Source organism: Grammomys surdaster, unplaced genomic scaffold (assembly GCF_004785775.1).
Source record: "Grammomys surdaster isolate TR1022 unplaced genomic scaffold, NIH_TR_1.0 169, whole genome shotgun sequence".
NCBI lineage: Eukaryota > Metazoa > Chordata > Mammalia > Rodentia > Muridae > Grammomys > Grammomys surdaster.
In genome coordinates this window covers 4632954-4651887 of record NW_021604617.1, presented here as the reverse complement: position 1 = coordinate 4651887, position 18934 = coordinate 4632954, and the positions used below count along the sequence as shown (strand labels likewise).

The 18934-nt window shown below is 34.2% G+C and overlaps 1 protein-coding gene across 2 annotated transcripts in view; it reads right to left on the bottom strand.

The window, feature by feature from the left end:
• Positions 1-18934, bottom strand: part of Tbc1d5 (TBC1 domain family member 5) — a 441474-nt gene that overhangs the window by 391936 nt on the left and 30604 nt on the right. For both annotated transcript variants that reach the window (XM_028766551.1, XM_028766553.1), the window contains exon 2: positions 5619-5681. The gene's annotated coding sequence lies outside the window, so the exon portion shown is untranslated. The remainder of the gene's footprint in view (positions 1-5618; positions 5682-18934) is intronic.

Here is an 18934-nt window from a genome sequence, read left to right as displayed (position 1 = left end):
AACAGTAACACCAAACTTGCAGCTACATAGAGAAAATCTAGTTCCAACACAAGAAACACTTAGGTCTCCTGAAGCATCAGTGCTGGGTATGATGGTATATGCCTTGCATCCTAGCACTAGAGAGGCAGAAGCAAGGAGTCTGAGTTCAAGGCCAGCCTGGTCTACATAGTGAGTTTCAAGACAGCTAGGGCTACACAGTATTGACTTTGTTTCAAACAAAACAAAACATCAGTGCAGAGACCCAAATTACTTCGTCACATATTATCCAGAAAATGGATGGACTATTAAGGAAATCTTCCGTTTAATAAGTTCTCTGGTCATATATTTACATTTCATAACTGAAAAGGATCTAAAACATAAGCCATATTATCATAATTAGAAAGACAATATTATTTCATGCAATGTTCCATTAGTGACAAAACTGAGGGAGAGTGTGCTAGCACCTCTTTCACTTGATACTAGGTTTAAATAAACCTTTCTAAAGAAATCCATGGGTTATCACACTCAGGAATAACTAAGAATCATTGCTAAGGAATTGTTCTATGTTTTTAATCTACAAGCATACCTCTTCGGTTGCCTAGTTAAAAATACCAAGTCATCTATAATCTAAACACAACCTGGAAATTAAGCTTTTAGATTCTAACTGGAGCTTCATAATGTAAGCTGCCTCAAGAAAAAAGAAAAACAGACTATACCTTGGTTGGGGAGGGGAAGAGGAGAAAATTTAAGCTACACTCTCAGAGATTTCTATTTTCTCACACAACACTTTACTCAGAAAATTGTATTGAAAAATGTTTTGGCAAAACTGCCAACTTTATCAACATATGTGACACATAGAACAGCTGTTAAAGAAAAAAATAATATGATCACTGGATCATTCAACAAAATTGTAAATTTGGATGGTTTAAACAAACAGGATTAGCTATCAGTACAAAGTAAAATACACTATCAATTATCATACTTATTAGGTAAAAAGAACACAAAAGTATGGCAATATTTCATTAAAGAAAAAATATAGAACTGTCCACTTTATTTTGGTCCAATTTGGCTGCTTATCTTCTATTCCCAACAATACCCTTTTATGTACTTTCACCTTGAAAATAAGTTCTAAGTACTCAGCCCTAATTGGGATGTCTTTATCAAACCCATCCCTTCAAGGCTCAGGGATCTACGTGGAAGATAAGGCAGAAATAGTGCAAAAGCCAGAAGTGGTAGATTATTCCAATAAAACAGCATCTTCCAGAGAAGACAGGATTGATGCACACATGAGCTCAAAGGCTCATGTGACAGCACACACGGGATCTGCAAGATTCAAACAAGACAAATCTCAGCACAAAAAAAAAGGAAGTGGATACAAAATCCCACCTCTAACCAAAAGGCTATTTGTAATTAATATGAGGTCAGAGAGGGAAAATGAGTTTCCTCAGTAGAGTGTTCCTGGATATATCAACAACACTTCAGGGCAGGTTTCATGCCAAGGACCAGCTGACCAATAAAAAATTAATTCCACATTTTGATGTATGCTTTTCTATTATGATTAAGTGGGGGTTTTTTATGTTTTGTTTCATTTTCTTGGTTGTTTTGTTTTGACAGATAGAACATGAAGTTAGGCGTGGATCTAAGATCTGAGAGGACTAGGGGAAAGGGAAAAAATATGATCAAAATATTTTGTATGAAAAATTTAAAATTAAAAAAGAGTAAATGTAAACTTGACTATAATAAAGTATTACATCACTTTATATTAATAAGATAAGGCATAATGTTACAAGTAAAAGAAAAAGTAAATAGTTTCCAAGAGCAATATAGTATCAGCCTTTCCCAAAAGACATAGCCACCAACTCACATTGGTTGGTTGGCATAAAACAAACAAAAGACAAATAGTGGTTCATAATAAAAACTAGTTTTATCTACACAAGAAAACAAATGTAGAGGAATTTTAGTCCAGCAACATGGCTGCTCTGATCATATCCAAAGACCTTCTAGGTCTGTGTGATCTGGCTAGAATGTACCCTTAGAATAAATAAACCTTTAAGGTAAAATTAGTTTGTAAAAGGAAGCAGCCATGCTTGAAAATTAAGGGCAAAGTGATGAATCAGACAAAAAATTGACAGAATGAGTCAGAGATACAATTTGCCCAACTCTCAGGAGAACAGCACAGGAGAGAGAAGCTATTAAGAGCAGAGCAGGGAGAGAGATTTGGTTAGCAGGGAGTTGAGTCAATGGGAATCAGCGCAGTGAATTCAGTGCAGTATAGTTGAGTTTCTTCATGAGTTCAGGCAGTTCAGTGCAGGTCAGCAGAAGTTGTTGCAACCAAAGAATAAAAAGGAACTAGCAGATTAGAACAGATTACCACAGTTAGTTTGAGGATGAGCAGAGTAATTCAGTGAAAAGCTGAAAGAAGCCAGATGGAATCAGTCAGCTTGGAGAGGAGTTTGAGCCAGAAGAGCTGAGTTAAACCAGCTAGCCAGAGTTGAGAAAGAACTCGAAAGGGTGAGCTTACTCAGCAGAAAGCCTTTGAGATAACAATTACATCAGGAGAATAAGAGATACTCTTATAATCAAGCTTAACCATACTGCAGATCAAGTGAAAGTCCTGCTTAACAGACAACAGATCAGCTACCAGAACCTGCAATAAAAATTGGTTTTGTTTATATAAAAAAATAAGTTTAAAATCGGGCTCATAATAAAATTTAGTTTTATTCATACCAGAAAACAAGTTTAATGATATTGTATGTCAAGTGAAAGTCCTGCTTGACAGACATTAAAAGAACCCAGGAAAGGTCAACTATATAACCTTCTATATTGACAAGTAATGGTTTCAAAACTGTCCTACCATAAGGAGACAATTATTGTCATCATAGCAATCGTAATATTTCATATCAATAATGCAACTATGGATGATTTCATGATACAACATTATTTGAATAAATATTTAAGATCCAGGAAAAAGAGCTCTCAGTTTTCAAGTACCAAATAGAAGTTGGAGAGACCTTTTCCCATCAGCCTCATACAAACTGACACCTGATCTTACTATCGGAGACGCTCAGGAGTCCTTTAGATAATTATATGGGCTTAAAAAGCCACATTGGAATAGGCATGGTGGTGTGCATCTTTGATCTCAGCACTTCAGAGGTGGAGAAAAAAGCATTAGCAAGTTCCAGGCTAGCCTAGGCTACAAAATGGGACCCTGTCTCAAATATAAGTAGATGTATTAGAATCTAAAATGATTACTTTGTTCTGTTTATACACATGTTAAAATGTCTGTGTATTAAGCACTATATTAAGGTTTGATTTAACAGTATGTGGCCATGCATATGAAACCTAAGCATAAGATATTCTTTTAAAATTATGTGTCTAGTCCTAAAAGTATTGTTCCTATGAACAAGTCATACTTGAACAAACAGAGCCTTGGGAATAGCCTTGAGTTTAACTGTCAAAGAACTGATCTTAGAACTGATTATCTAACAGGCAAATACACAAGATCTCAGAGATACAAGTATGCAGTTTTGTTCAAATATATGGATTGTAAAATTCCACTTGGAAAATTCCAAATGGTTCAAGTATTTGTCTGCTATTCAAGAAAGATAAGTCTAACACAAATGGAATATACTGAGCTAGCTAAACCTGTAAGAGACTAGTAAGCAAATAATACTATAGACTGTAGAGAAATCTCTGGTTAAATAGTATATTATACTATCTACAAATATAAAACTGTAACCCAGTAGAAAGGCCTCTTGATGAAACTAAATGATTCCTAATCCTAGTGCCCTCCACTTACTTTCAGCTATGTGATAATGAGCAAGTCACTTAGCATCTCCAATTCTCTATTTCCTCATCCTCAAAATAAAACATTACAATCAGAGTGGTTACCTCATTGGGAAAGTCAAGAAATTCAAGTAAAATATGTGAACACTGTACAGCATATGTAATAACTGAGTAATACTACCTATAATAGCTTATACTAATCTCTTTTCAAACACAAGCTCTCAAAATCATCTTATTGTCAAAAGGAATTCCCAGATGCCTGTGCTTGAGTAATGGTACATACTTGTGTAATATCAAAGGAATGCCCACTTGTATAATTCAGTAAGTATTCCATCAATAGGTCTGAATAATAGTGTACCCTCAATAGACTACCATGACTGCTAATATGTACTTTATTCAGCAATAGAGAAAGCAACTTTTTTTTCTTCAAAGGGCAACATAAATATACTAAAGAACATTTTAAAATAGAATTTTATATGTAATAGTGTATCAAGTTCTTTATCTCTAGAATACAAAAGTCACAGATATATATAATATACACACTTCTAATCCATGTTATATAAATCACTGTAGAACATTTTTCAAGACAAGAATAAAAAGACATTACTGAAACATTTTAATTAAATATTAATATATTCAATATTTCAAAATAGGAAATTTGGATGTATGTACATAATTGACAGTTCTGTAACAGAATTTCTCTATAGAAGTCATAGCATCTCAACTTGAGATATACAGTGCAGCTATTCTTTCAAGTGTTAAAACTGTAAAGCACAAAGTCATTCAAGTGTAAGAATGGGAAATGAAGACCACTTGCATTTGTTCAGATGACTATCTATTCATAAGTTACTCAAGAAAAAGCTGCTTTCCAAATGCTCACATAATAGACTTTAAACAACAACAACAACAAAAAAAAAGGATCCAAATCTAAGCTGCAATTCAATCCTGTAAACTTCCCTAAAAGCACTCCACTGGTAAAACAGACTTGCCACTAAAATCAAATAATTCCACCATTTATTCTAAAACAATATGCAAACCTTCCTTTAGAGAGACATAAAAGAACATGGTGTCAGGTTTAACAAGTTCCATTTTTGTTTACACATGAAACACTGTATCATTAATCAGCAAACAACTCACAATGACCACATACACAACACCCTGACTTATCACATTCAAGTAACCCTAAAAGGGTAACTTTAAGGCTGAACAGCAACACACAGCTAAAATCTTATCACTGCCATAAATTACCTACAAACTAAAAATAAAATAAGTCTACGGCATTGGAATGAATGTACTCTCTGCCTTAGAGCTAATACTTTAATTTTCAAGAACCACAAAGAAAAGATCAAAACTAGTCAGTAACAATGCAGCGTCTAAAAGCAATAAACTCAAAATTAAGTTATAAATAATTTAAAGCATGTCATGAAGATATATTAATAATTCATCAGATAAATAATTTACTAAATAATCAAATAAATAAATAATGAAATACATAAATAAATCAGCAAATAAATAATTCTGCAAAATAACCTAAACAATAAGCCACCCAAACAAATCACAACCTATAAAACTACAATGATTTTCTGGATTCTGATAGTTTTAAATAAGCAAATGTATACAGAATAGATCAATCTTTGTTAGAATTAGAAATATTTGTTAATGCTATTGGAAAAATCCTCATCTTAATACATAAAAACACATTTTCAATTTTTAAAAGCAACACATAATTAGTTCTTATAAATTATTAAGATGATTATAATGTCCAACTCTATATTTTGCATATATTTTTAATGTATTTTCCCTAAAACAAATCAACATGAAATATTCTTAAACTTCTTTTCAAAAATACTTACAGTATGACAGTACTTCAGCCTTTCTGATGGTTTTCCTATCTTCACCAAGTCATTAGAAATTTTCTGCAGTGGGACAACAGCAAGCACAACCTTAGTTAATACAGACAGCATTTCATTCACATATAAGCCATATTTTATGAGTACATACAATAATGGAAGTAAATCACATTAGTCACAAACTGTGTCAAGTTCTAGAAATTCAGCCTCAGCATTAAACTTTCTCCACTGGATCTGACATACGAGCTGTAACAATTCACATGATTTCAGATATGAAGACAAAACATGACAAAGTAACTGGCTGACATTTAAATTTAAGGAAACTTAAATTTAAAACCTCAAAATCTTGAAAAGAATACAATATGATCACTTAACTGTTACAATCAGAATTTATTCATACTCTAACTAGCATACCATAGGGTTCAAACTTTAAGTGAGACATAAATTAGTCTTCACTGAACATTTATCTAGTTTCTCATATGTTCCATAAAATACAGAATACTTGAAATAGTCCTGATTTGTCCATAAACTTTCAGGATTTTATTAGCTTTTTGTTCTTTATTTAGTTAACTCTGAAGTTACAAACACTTTTTGAAATGATGCTGAACAGTAAAATAGTTATAAAAATTGTTTTAATTTTTTAGCTATCAATATTTTTCAAAAATACAAAAATGTTCTGCCATACAATATATAACCTTTAATGTTTTATAGTTTACCTTAAAGATATCAAATGTTTCCTAAAACAGTATTTACTATTATTAAAATTACTTGAGGAGCTAGAAAAATGGTTCAGTGCTTAAGCGGGGACACAGCTTTTCAGGACAATGAGGGTTCCACTCAGCACAAAAAAAAAAACAAAAAACAAACAAACAAACAAACAAACAAAAACAGGAAGCTCACAAACACCTATACAACTCCAGATCCTGGGTAATCAATCCAATGACCTAGCCTTTTGAGGTACGTGCATTCAATAGGAACATACTACCACACAGAATAAAAAACAGTAATAAAAAAATCTTAAAAGCACCTGTGATAGCTATTCTTGCTTGTTACCTTGACTATAATTAATAAAATCATTTGAAGTGGATAGACCCACTTTCAATCCAGATCTTTTGAGGTGGAAAGATCCTTCTAATCTGGTGACAGCCTATATAAAGGACATGGAAGGAGGAAGCTTGTTGTCTTCGTCTGCTTGTCCATTCCTTCACTAGCAATATACTGAAGACCAGATGACACATCTATCCTGGTGCACTGCATTCTTGGATCTTTTGTTGGTAGAGAGCCACTCTGTGTGTGTGTGTGTGTGTGTGTGTGTGTGTGTGTGTGTGTGTGTGTATTTCTTGTAAGTTTTGTTCCTGACTAAAGTGAACTGCTTGTTTTATTTTGCTTTTGTTTCGGCATTTTTTTTCCATATTAGTTGTGACAGTTTGATTAAGAACGGTCCCTATACATATATCCAAAAGATGTTCCAATATATAACAAGGCCACTATGTTCATAGCAGCCTATTTATAATAGCCAGAGGCTGGAAAGAACCCAGATGTCCTTCAACAGAGGAATGGATACAGAAAATGTGATATATTTACACAATGAAGTATTACTCAGCTATTAAAAACAATGAATTCATGAAATTCTTAGCCAAATGGATGGAACTAGAAAATATCATCCTGAGTGAGGTAACCCAATCACAAAAGCAAACACATGGTATGCACTCATTGATAAGTGGATATTAGCCCAAAATCTCACAAAACTCAAGACATAACTCACAGACCACATGAAGCCCAAGAAAAAGAAAGATCAAGGTGTGGATGCTTCAGTCCTTCTTCACAGGAGAATATTCACAGGAGCAAATATGAGACAATGTGTGATGCAGAAACTGGAGGAGAGACCATCCAGAGACTGCTCCACCTGGAGATCCCTCCCAGATGCAATCACCATAAGCAAATAGTGTTATGGATGTCCGGAAATGTATGCTGACAGGAGCCTGATATACCTGTCTCCTGAGAGAGACACTGCCAGAGCCTGACATATATGGAGGTGGAAGCTCACAGCTAACCATCAAACTGACCACAGGGTTCCCAGCAGAGGAGTTAGAGAGAAGACTGAAGGAGTTCAAGGGCCTGGAGAGCGACAATACCAACCAACCAGAGCTCCCTGGATCTAAACAGCTAGCCTGGGAACACACATGGAGGGACCCATGTCCTTAGCTGTATTTGTAGAGGAGGATGGACTTGTCAGGCATCGGTGGGAGAGGAGGGCCTTGGTCCCTGGAAGGCTAGATGCCCCAGTTAGGAGAAATTAGAGGGAGGGGAGGGAGGAGTGGGTGGGTGGGGGCACACTCTCATAGAAATAGGAGGGAGGGAGGATGAGTTAAGGGGCTTCTGGGGGTAGAGAATGGGGAAAGGGAAATAACACCTGAAATGTAGATAAAGTACCCAATAATAAAAAAATAAATAAAAAGAAAAACAAACAAGCAAACAAATAATGAACTGGCTATGGCAGTTGAACATTTGAGAATCTTTAGAAGCAATTTAACATTACCCATATTACTGGGATTCCTTTTAATTGTCAAGGACAAGAGAGTGTGGAACGGAACTTTAAAACTATATCTTCATAAAATAAAAAAGGGGGAGATATACCCCTGTACACCACAAATTTATTTAAATTGTATTCTTTCTGGTTTTTTATCTTAAAGTTTTTTGGGTTTTGTTTTTTGTTTTAAAACAAAACAAAAAAAAAACCTAGATGCCAAGGAACTTTCTGCTGAGTGTCTATGGCGCTCTACAACTAGGCATACATTATGCATAGGTGAAAGGAAAGGATCCACTTACTGGCATATGGCATGATCCGGATCAGGTATTAAATATGGGAAAGAGGGTATGTTTGTGTTTTTTCTGCAGGATGCTGAAGGAGCATGGTGGCCGCCAGAATGATGGGTGAGATATGCTGATACCAGGACAGGCTCTTTTAATTATCAAGTTAAAAATACTTTTGTTTCTTCTACAGTATTTAATGTAAGTTACATTGATTGTACATCTTCTAATTGGCTTGAACCTGAAAATGGACCCCCAGACAGAGTTATTAAATTAACAGGCTGGCAAACCAAGGTAAGATTCTGCACAGAGCCTTACCAACCTAAGACAAAAGTGCATTGCTTTTGATAATGCATACTCCATAACAAGTAAGGAAGGCATTCTTGTCAGAATGATCTAAGACAGGCTCAGTCTTGTTAATGAAATAAAAAGGGGGAGAGGTGGAGAGGTGGAGAGCCTTTGGGGCTGCTTGGCAAGAATCGGACATGGGCAAAGGACAATGAAATGGGCTGCTTGGCAGGAATCTGACATTGGCCAAGGACAAGGAAGTAGGCTTCAGGCAGGAATCTGACAATAGGCTAGTACAAAGAAGTAATTTCAGGTAGGAATCTAAATCTTAGGCTAGAACAAGGTAGTAGGCTTCAGACATGAAATGACCTTGGGCTAGGACAGGGAAGTAGACTCAGATACTTTGGTCATCCTGATAAGCCCTTAGAAACAGTGATCATGGGAGTGTTCATGTAATTGGGTTTAATACCTTGCTTTTTCTTTGACTATTTTTGTGTTTATTGTCTTGCCTGTTCCTTGACTATTTGCATCTATTGTATTGCTAGACCCTCAACCTAGAACTGACCTTAATACATGCATGTAATCAAAATGGTATAAAAGCATAAAGGAGGAGGGGTGATGGAATAGGGGCTTCTAGGGAGGGGAAATGGGGAAAGGGGATGACATCTGTATTGTAAATAAAATATCCAATTTAAAAAAAAAAAAAAAACAGCAGAAAAAATGGCCCCTATAGGCTCATATATATTTGCATGCTTAGTCCAAGTTGGTGAAGTGATTGAGAAGTATTAGGAGTTGTGGCCATGTTGAAGAAGGTGGACTTTCTTTCTTATGGGTGGGCTTGAGGTTTCAAAAGCCTACACCAGGCCCAGTCTTTCCCTGACTAATGCCTGTAGATCAAAATGTAAGCTTGGCTACTGCTTCTGTACCATGACTGTCTGCCATAACAAACTAACCTTCTAAAACTATGAGCAAGCCTCCAATTAAATGCTTTATTATTTGAGATGCCTTGTGCTGGTTATGGGTAGACTTTGCCTCCTGACAAAGTCTCATGGCGATCTTGACAGGCAGACCTTGAGAGGAATGGGAACAGCCAGATGTAGAAGAGTCCTCAGGCAGTGGTAACTCATTCAATGGTGGAAACAAAGGCCACTTCAACCTTTGAGGGTTGGGTAGGGGTTTTCTGGGAAAATGTACTTTACTGGCTAGGCCAGGGCACTGGTGATAGCTCATTTGCATATGGGAGAATTCCAGCAATTGCCCTACATGACTTTATAAGGGGAGAAGAAGTTTAACCTGGCTACTAGACTAGGTGACGTCCTGGGCTGGGAGAGGTGGGGAGTGCCCCATTCTTACTAGGGGCCTAATCTCCACAGTCCCAGGGTTCCCTGGTCCCTTAGCCTTGGTCATAATGTCTATTCATAGCAACAGAATAATTAAGGCATTGGTCTTTCTTTTGTTTTTCTTTTCATTTTTGTGGGGGTTTCATTATGCTTTCTTGTGTTTATTTTTTGTTTTAAAGAAAGATAATTCCAAAAAAAAAACACTGGGGTGAATAGGGAGATGGAAGAGTATGGTAGGCATTGGGGAAGGGAAAAATAATCAAATGTATTTATTTATATAACAACTTTTTCAATAAAAAGGATAATAGTCACAGGGTGTGACAGCATACACCTTTAATCCCCGTACTCAGGATGGCTTTTCTTTCATTGAACCTAGGTTCAATTCTCCACACTCACATGGTAGCTTAGCTCAAAACCATTTCTAACTCCACTTCCAAGGGTTCCAATGCCCTCTCTGGCCTCTGAGGGTACCAGGCATGTATGACATACAAACATGCAGGCAAAACATCCATAAAAACAATGTGTTTTTAATATAAATAGATCAATATTATTAAAAAATATGAAAGAGAAAAGAAACTATATAAGATATTCAACTAGCTAGTAAAAGATAGAAGGAAAAGACAGGAGAACTCCCAAGAAGTTGCAGAGTTTGCATACACAGAGGAAAACCAACAAAGAGACCTTGTCTCTAATGAGGACCTGTATCCACCTTTGTCTTCTTACTTTTACATACGCTGTGGCATATGTACACTTACATTTACACATACAAACGTGTGTAGAAACACTCATACACATACACTGTACAAATAAAGAAGAAACATTCATACACATACACTGTACAAATAAAGAATTACAACAGTATCAGTAAGAATTGAAAATATTTTCAATTATGTTTTACAGGCTTCCAATTTCCAATACTTATCCTCTTTATTATGAGGTGAGCTGTATATTTCAGCATACTTATCTCTCAAATACTTCAAATACAACGGATTCTTTTACTTTCAAATACAGTTCTTTTGAAGATGTTGGTGCTTGTATTTATACTAGACACTATAAATTTATCTCACAAGACAGTATCATTTAAAATATTCTGAAATCAAATGTAAATTTAAAATCTACTAAGTAAACTGAAACTATGGCACCATACCCACAAAGAAAAACATCAAAATATCTTCATAAATGTTTGGGGTTTTTTTCCAAATATTTGATGTATAACTAACTGAAGCATCACAATAGCTCCATGGAATTCTGGCTTTATATGAAAAAAGATTCAGTAATGGCTAAAAACTTAGAGAGTAACACCATGTGAAAATGAATATATATATATACATATATGTGTGTGTGTGTGTGTATATATATATATATATATATATATATATGCAAAAAGAATATAACCATGTAATGTAAAAGAATAATATTTAAAATCCACTCAATGGTAACTTACTAATCATGCTACCATAAAATTGAAAAGACAATCATTAGACATACATAGCAAACTTAAAAAAAAAAATGATGTACTAACCTACTTAACTCAGGGCCACCCAATTCAAATAATTTAGCAAGATTATGTTTCAATGAAATTGCTAATTGGAGTTGGTAAGATTTACACACATCTACCTCTAAGAATACAGAAAAGGAATTTAAATAAAAAAAAACTGAACAGATTAAAACGCCCATCAAAGTAAATACTAAAGTGTAGCTATAAACTGTCATCCATACTTAGCCATGAAGAATAAAGGGTTATGTTGCTAGGAAGATGGTCGAGTCTGGAAAGTGTTTATCACCCTCATGAAAGGCCAGGCACTGCAGTGTATATCTATGACCTAGCATTGAGGAGGCACAGACCTGAGGCTCTCTGGGGCTCACTGTGCAGAAAATTTGGCTGAATCAGTGGGATCCAAGTTCACTGAGAAATACTATCTCAAAAACAGAGCAGAAGGACTCAGGAGGACACCAGATGTAGACATGCATAAATACATCCATGTGCACCTCACATATGAGAGAGAGAGAGAGAGAGAGAGAGAGAGAGAGAGAGAGAGAGAGAGAGAATTCTGTACTGATTGATATAATGCCTGAGAAAACAGCAAACAATTTAGCAGTTTAAAACTGAATTTAGGTTGGAAGTTTATGGTGAAGTTAAAGGAAAATAAGCTACTTCAACTAGATATTAATTTTCAGGGTAGGAGACTATTTGGCCTTACCATTTCAAACTTTGACAGCTCATACCAAGTTTAAAGACCGATCCATTCTAAGACAAATACAAACTAATGGTGACTTTTGAAATTTTATTGTTATCATTATACGGTTTGTATCCCAGTTCCCTCAAAGATTTTTTTTTTTTTTTACTTAAAGCAGGCTTTAAAGCATATTCACTTACATGGGCACATTCATGTACAAAAAAAATGTTCTCCAAATTGCAACTTTTTTCATTTTAAATATGAAAGTTTAAATAAGTAAACAAAATTTTGAACAACACAAAATAAAACCTAATGTACTTTCAAAATATATTTTAAATAGTAAAAGTAAATCATAAGGGTATTACTTTTTTATTTTCACCCCCAAAAAGGCTTACCTATAAATCTGTCAATGTAGCACTACTGTAGAGATTTTCATAACTAAAACCACAATATCTAAATATTAAAATCATGAATCAGGATCATAAACACTTATTGCAAAACATCTGTAACAGGTGCTGTACTAGCCACTGCTCTGGAAATCGGCATCTTAATCCTTTGTCTTCCACGTGAAATATATTGCCTTGTAACGATGCTCATATCAGTTCTTTTCCCATTCCAAAACAGCCCTGTACAATTCACACCTGAGAAGAAGGGAGCCTGTTCTGCATGTCTCTTAAGAGTTGACCTAAAGGTCAACTGCTCAAATCAGAATACTATTCGTTTTTCAAAATAGCTCACATTTTATATTTGAAAGAAAATATATGAAAGTTTTACAGTTACTCAGCTATTATTCCCTATAAAACTAAGCACATCAATGAATTAAGAGTATCTTTATATACACAGACAGAGATACAAACATAGACACAGACACACATGTCCACCCTCACACATTAATGTGGTACCAGAGAAGAAGCCCTGGGCCTCACACATGCTGGACAAGGCTCTACCATTGAGCTATATTCCCAGCCTGCTTTGCTTTGCTTTGCTTTTTTCTCTTTTCCTTTTAAGGTGAGGCAGTTCTTAATTGGTAAGGCTATCCTTGAACTTTTGATCCTCTTTCTTCCACTAGCCAAGTACCTGGGATTTCAGGCCTGAACCACCAGGTTAAGTTCTTCTAAAACTTTTGAAGTAGCATTTTATTTTTCAATGGTTAATTCTTAAAATTCACTACATATTATTCTAGAGAAGAATACTTGCTAACTACTTTATCATCATCTTTCCTATCAATTAAGAACTAACACTAGTGTTAAGCTGTAAATATTAGCAAGAAAATCAAGTAGAAATAGTTCATGCCTTGTTCTCACCTAATTATAAAAATTATCTTAAAAGGTTATGTGACTTATTTCAAATTCTATATACTTAAAATCATAACTATTCATAATTATATATCTGAACTGAAATTATAATAAATTAAATATTCTAAATTTAAATTATCATTATGAATTTTACAATTAAGCCATTCTTATAATTTATATGAAATCTTTTAACAAAAAAATTAGATCTAAAATTCTACGACCTTTTTGTAAATAAAGTCATTAATTTTCAGTCATCTTTTGATTAGATTGACATTTACATGTAAAGATATATATGTTATTATTTTTGGATTTAAGTTCCTACTAACAAGTGTAAATAAAAATCATTAACTAAAGGTTATTTAAAGTTTTTCAATTTAAATTAGGTTCCCTAAACTTGGGATAATTTTTGGTAAATGCTTTTTGTTTAAAAAGTATAAACTACCATATAATTATAAATGCAATTTAAATCTGTTACTTAATTTAAGATAATTTAAATTCAAAGACATCAAGAATAGTTATTATAACTTTTAATTATACTATGTTTGAGATACTTATTCTCATGTCACTTTAAGAAAAGCTAAGGTTATATACCATTTTCATTTCATTTTACTGTCATTTTATTTTATATTAAAATTAATCCTTGTGTTCTCAGAGATGCTACTGAACTTATTTTCAATCTTCAATAACATTTGTAAAATGTCTATAGTCAAGTGCAGCCCATAACAAATACGTCAGTCAACAAGAACTCTAAGAATAGTTTATGAGTAAATTTCCTAGAATCACTTTAAGTGACCAAACTTTACTTCATGGATGGTTACTAACTGGACTATTTAAACTACTATAATCAAAAATTTTTAGAACAAAAATCAATCTAACCAATATCTAAGTAAGAGATATTTACATTCTTCTGTAGAAACAATGTTTTCAATATTTTACCACACAAAAATCAGACAACATAGTTTAGTAATCCTTTATACTGGTTTTTATCTTTGTGAACTAGCCACAGATTTAATAGTTATTGTTTCTTAGTGAAGTTCATTCACAATTGCACATAAAAGATAAACAACAAAAAGACACATATCTCTTTATAGACAGTCGAGATATATTCCAATACAGGAAGATATGGAAACACATAAACATGCTATACTAAGTCTTGAAGCAAATTTACTAACATGCTTTTCAGGTAGAAATTTTAAAAAGTATTTTTAAGAAATGCATTTAATAGTACCATTACAATATCTGTGTTGTTGCCAATTAACATTTATGCTGAGTAAAGTTTATATTATGCCTTCTATTTTAAATAACTGTAAGAGACTATCTGTTCATTTTCTGTACATTATAAAAGAATAAACTGAAGCTCCTGTGCACAACCTCTAAGAGGAGGGTCTACCTTAGAGTGGCAGTTCTCAAGCTGTGTGTCATAACCCCTTCAGGGGTCAAACAACCATTTCACAGGGTCACATAAGACTATTTGCATATCAAAAATTTACATTACAACTCCTAACAGTAGCAAAATTCAACTTATAAAGTAGCAGTGAAAACAATTTTATGGTTGGTGGCCATAGCATGAGGAACTGATTAAAGAGTCATAAGGAAGGTCGAGAACCACTGCTCTAAAGTCACCTCCTCAAAAGTAACCACTCTCCTAAAAAAAGTAAGTCACCTCCTTTGGAGGTAAATTCACGTCTCATCTTCTAATTACATAATAAAGTTGTATTTTACATATTTTTCAATTATCATAAATGGTATCACACTAAAAATATTTGTTACTTTTAATTCAATAGTAGTTTTGAGATCTACTGGTACATCCATCTACCTACTTGGTGTTAATTGTTATAAAATATTAGGGCATCTATTTTATTTATCCATTTCCCCACTAATAAACATTGAGGTATTTCTCATTTTTCACTATAACAAAGTTTTAGCAAACATTCTTCAACAAGTCTGTCTGATAGAGAGTGAGAAAGAGAGACAGAGAGAAACAGAAAGAGAATGTAGTTTCTACAAAGCAGTAAGCTTCTCACTCGAAGAGCTGTATTTGGGACTAAGTAATACTTATGTTTGTGGCTTATTACAGGTAGGAAGTTTAAATATCACTGAATTCTGTCCAGTAGAGATCAATAATACTTATCCCATATGACAAATCAAAACGTCTCTAGATATTGCGAAGTGTCTCCCAGTTGTAAAATGGTCCTTTTGAGAACCACTGCCCTAATGTCTCTAAAAAGAATGGGAAAAGGGTACTTTTCACTTACCTGATACTGCCCAATTTTTCACTAACTATAAAAGACATTTCTACCATCATTAAATATTTCCTATTTCCAAATATCTTTAATAAAACTTGATAATCCATGGTGATTGTTTTTCCAAAGAAATAAATTCCTAATTATCCAAAGGGAAACTACCACTAGAAGGTATTTGAGATCAAGTAGTATGCACGTGTTTCTACTAAAAAAAAAAAAAAAAATAATGCCTCTAAACTTCAGTAAGAAAATTATCTAGATAATATTCCCTTCCCTTCCCCTCTCACATACACACACACACGCACACGCACACGCACACACACATTTTTGAGAATCCATGCTATTAATATGCTGAATTACTTCAATCTTCTTAAAACTCTTTCTTCTCAGAAGACTCAAGATTATAATGCTTCATCTACATTTCCTGTTAAAGCTTTCAAGACCAAACCATTTAAATAACTGACTGAAATATGTTGAATGATGTCATCACTTAGAGTACAATTGTCACTTCTAATGCTGACCTCTAAATAAGAAAGCAGACTACATATAAACAATCAGACACTTACAATGAAAATGTCTACCATTACTTACCAGTGATCCAATCAAAGAATCTGTGAAGTATTATTCAACCTGACCTTAAAAATGGATTCAAACTAAAATCAAAATGATGACCTAAACACATATTCCAAGTCTTTCTCCCCTTATGTATGCCACAAAACTTAGATCTAAACCATGTAATTACTAAATTCCAGTCCTCGGAAGAAATCAACTGACATCCCTGTTTATTAGCTCAGTGAGATGCCTGCTGCTGTTTTCTAATAAAAATTCTCCAGTTGTATAAGCAATGCTTTTGGGGTTTCTGATACAGGCACCCACATAACCATGTATAATGCTATGGCACACTGAAATGATGAACAATTTCACTGTTAGCTACTGCAACCATAACCAGACTAGATGACGAAGGTAGATTACAAACTAAAAGGAACGCCACAAAGACAGGAAACAATATCCCACCATCATTCAAATAAAAAATAAAATACAAAAATATAAAGTTACTCTGACAGTGTTCCAAATTTAAAAACAGGGGTGGGAAGAATCTGAAGACAGTGTGAATTATAAGAACATCCCAGCACACCAACTCTCCATATCTCTCATGTTCCAGCACCAAAAAGTCAAAAGAAAACAGATTGGTCCCTTCAAGGAATGGATAGCAAATATGGCCTGTGGTGAAAATCAAATTACAGAAGCATGGTACCCAAACTAAAGAGGTCCTCCCATATTCTATTCTAAGGAATCATAAAAGTTTCTAGGGAAATGTGTAGAATGGCCAAAGACATATTTTATAACGATTAATAAAGAATCAAGAAGAATAAACTGAAGAGGAAAAAAAAAAACCACAAACAAATCAATCTGGAAACAAAGGCATACAGGGTCCTGAATCCAGGAATCCTGAAGACAATGCATGCAAACACAATGTAACAAAGTAAGCTTGATACATTACTGGCTTAACAGTATAGAAAGGAAAGATGAGGGAAAGAGTGTCCATATTTATTTATTCATTCTCTCAGGGAATACTTAAGTAGAACTCTATTATAATATCCTTAGCACATTCATCTAGGGGTTGAAGTGTCAGAACAGCAGGGAGGTTTGACTCTGTGAAAGTGAGATCTAGACAGAGCACTATATAAGTACTTTGTCCTAAGAACTTTATTTTTACCTAAAGTATTTTCATAACAAGTGCATTTGCCAAAGGTTTTAAACATATAGAATCATAAATAATAAAAGAACAATGTATTAAGTAAAAGATTAAAATGATAAAAGCATCCCCAATATCTTCTACTTTTATGTTTCTCCCCAAATCTATCCTGCCCCATATACACATAGCTAAATAACACCATATTGAATTTAACATAACTGCATTCTTACTTTTTCACTCTGTATGTATATATAACTAATACATTTAGATGTTACCAGTATTGAAGTTTCCCATTTAATGTGGTAGACACTCCCATGTTATTTAGTTAAGAAACACTTTTTTTTTTTTTTTTTACTAAATACTCTGTTTTTAAAGTGACCAATGTGGACATCTGAACCTGGAGATCATTCACTGCACTTTTAAATAACTCATCAGTCAGTATATGAGTATGCCACAATTCATTCACTCTGTCTCTAGCTGATTTGCATTTGAGTAACACCAGATATTTGCTTGTCACAATGTTTTACAAAATGATCTTGAACATATTTCCTGTATGCACATCCAAGAGTTTCTTTCATATAACTAAAAGAGAAATCATGTCCCCCAGCTCAACAGGATGTATGCATGTGACAAGGTTCTCTAGAAAATCTTAAAAAGGAATGAGGCACAGGTAAGGAGGTAAAGAGGGAGTACTGACCAAAATCAAAGATGTATTTTTAAAAAGCCATAAAATATCTACTTTGTAAATTGGACAGTGGTGGTACACAGCTTTAATCCTAGTACTTGGAAGGCAGAGGCAGGGGGGTCTCTATGAGTTCAAGGCTAGTCTGATCTACAAAGCAAGTTCCAGGAGAAGACTATAGGACTACAAAGAAAACTCCTGTCCCCAAAAATATAAATTAAATTAAATGATAAAATAAAAAGAAAATAAAAAAAGCAAAAACTGTATTTTGTAGATTTATAAGCCAACTTTTATAATGACTTTTAAAAAGTATTAGAAGAAAGATAGCCTGTATGGTTAAGTAATACTGCTCCTAGAAGCGTATTAAACAAAAAACTTATTGAGGTAAATGAGGCAAGCCCTAAATAAAGGCCCCCAAAACAATATGATTACCGTCCCTCTTGGGTACCTACCAGCTAGATGACAAGACTTATTACTCAAGATACCACACAGCACTCATGCAAGATACAGAGAGATGGAGATGAAACTAAGGCAGACATTTCTCACTGCTGGCCATCTATGATGGTGTCAGAAGGTGCAATGCCAGGCACTATCACAGAAAACACATAAACAAATTACTGAACTGTGAATTCTGCTAACTATGATGCCAATGAACTAGTCAATATGTGCCTAATGGTGTAAACGTGAAACAACTAACCAATCTTTGACTAGATTTGAGGCCTCTGGTACTATAAACCCAGTCCAAAATAAAATGGCTATGGAGATCATAGATTCCAGAAGGAAATTA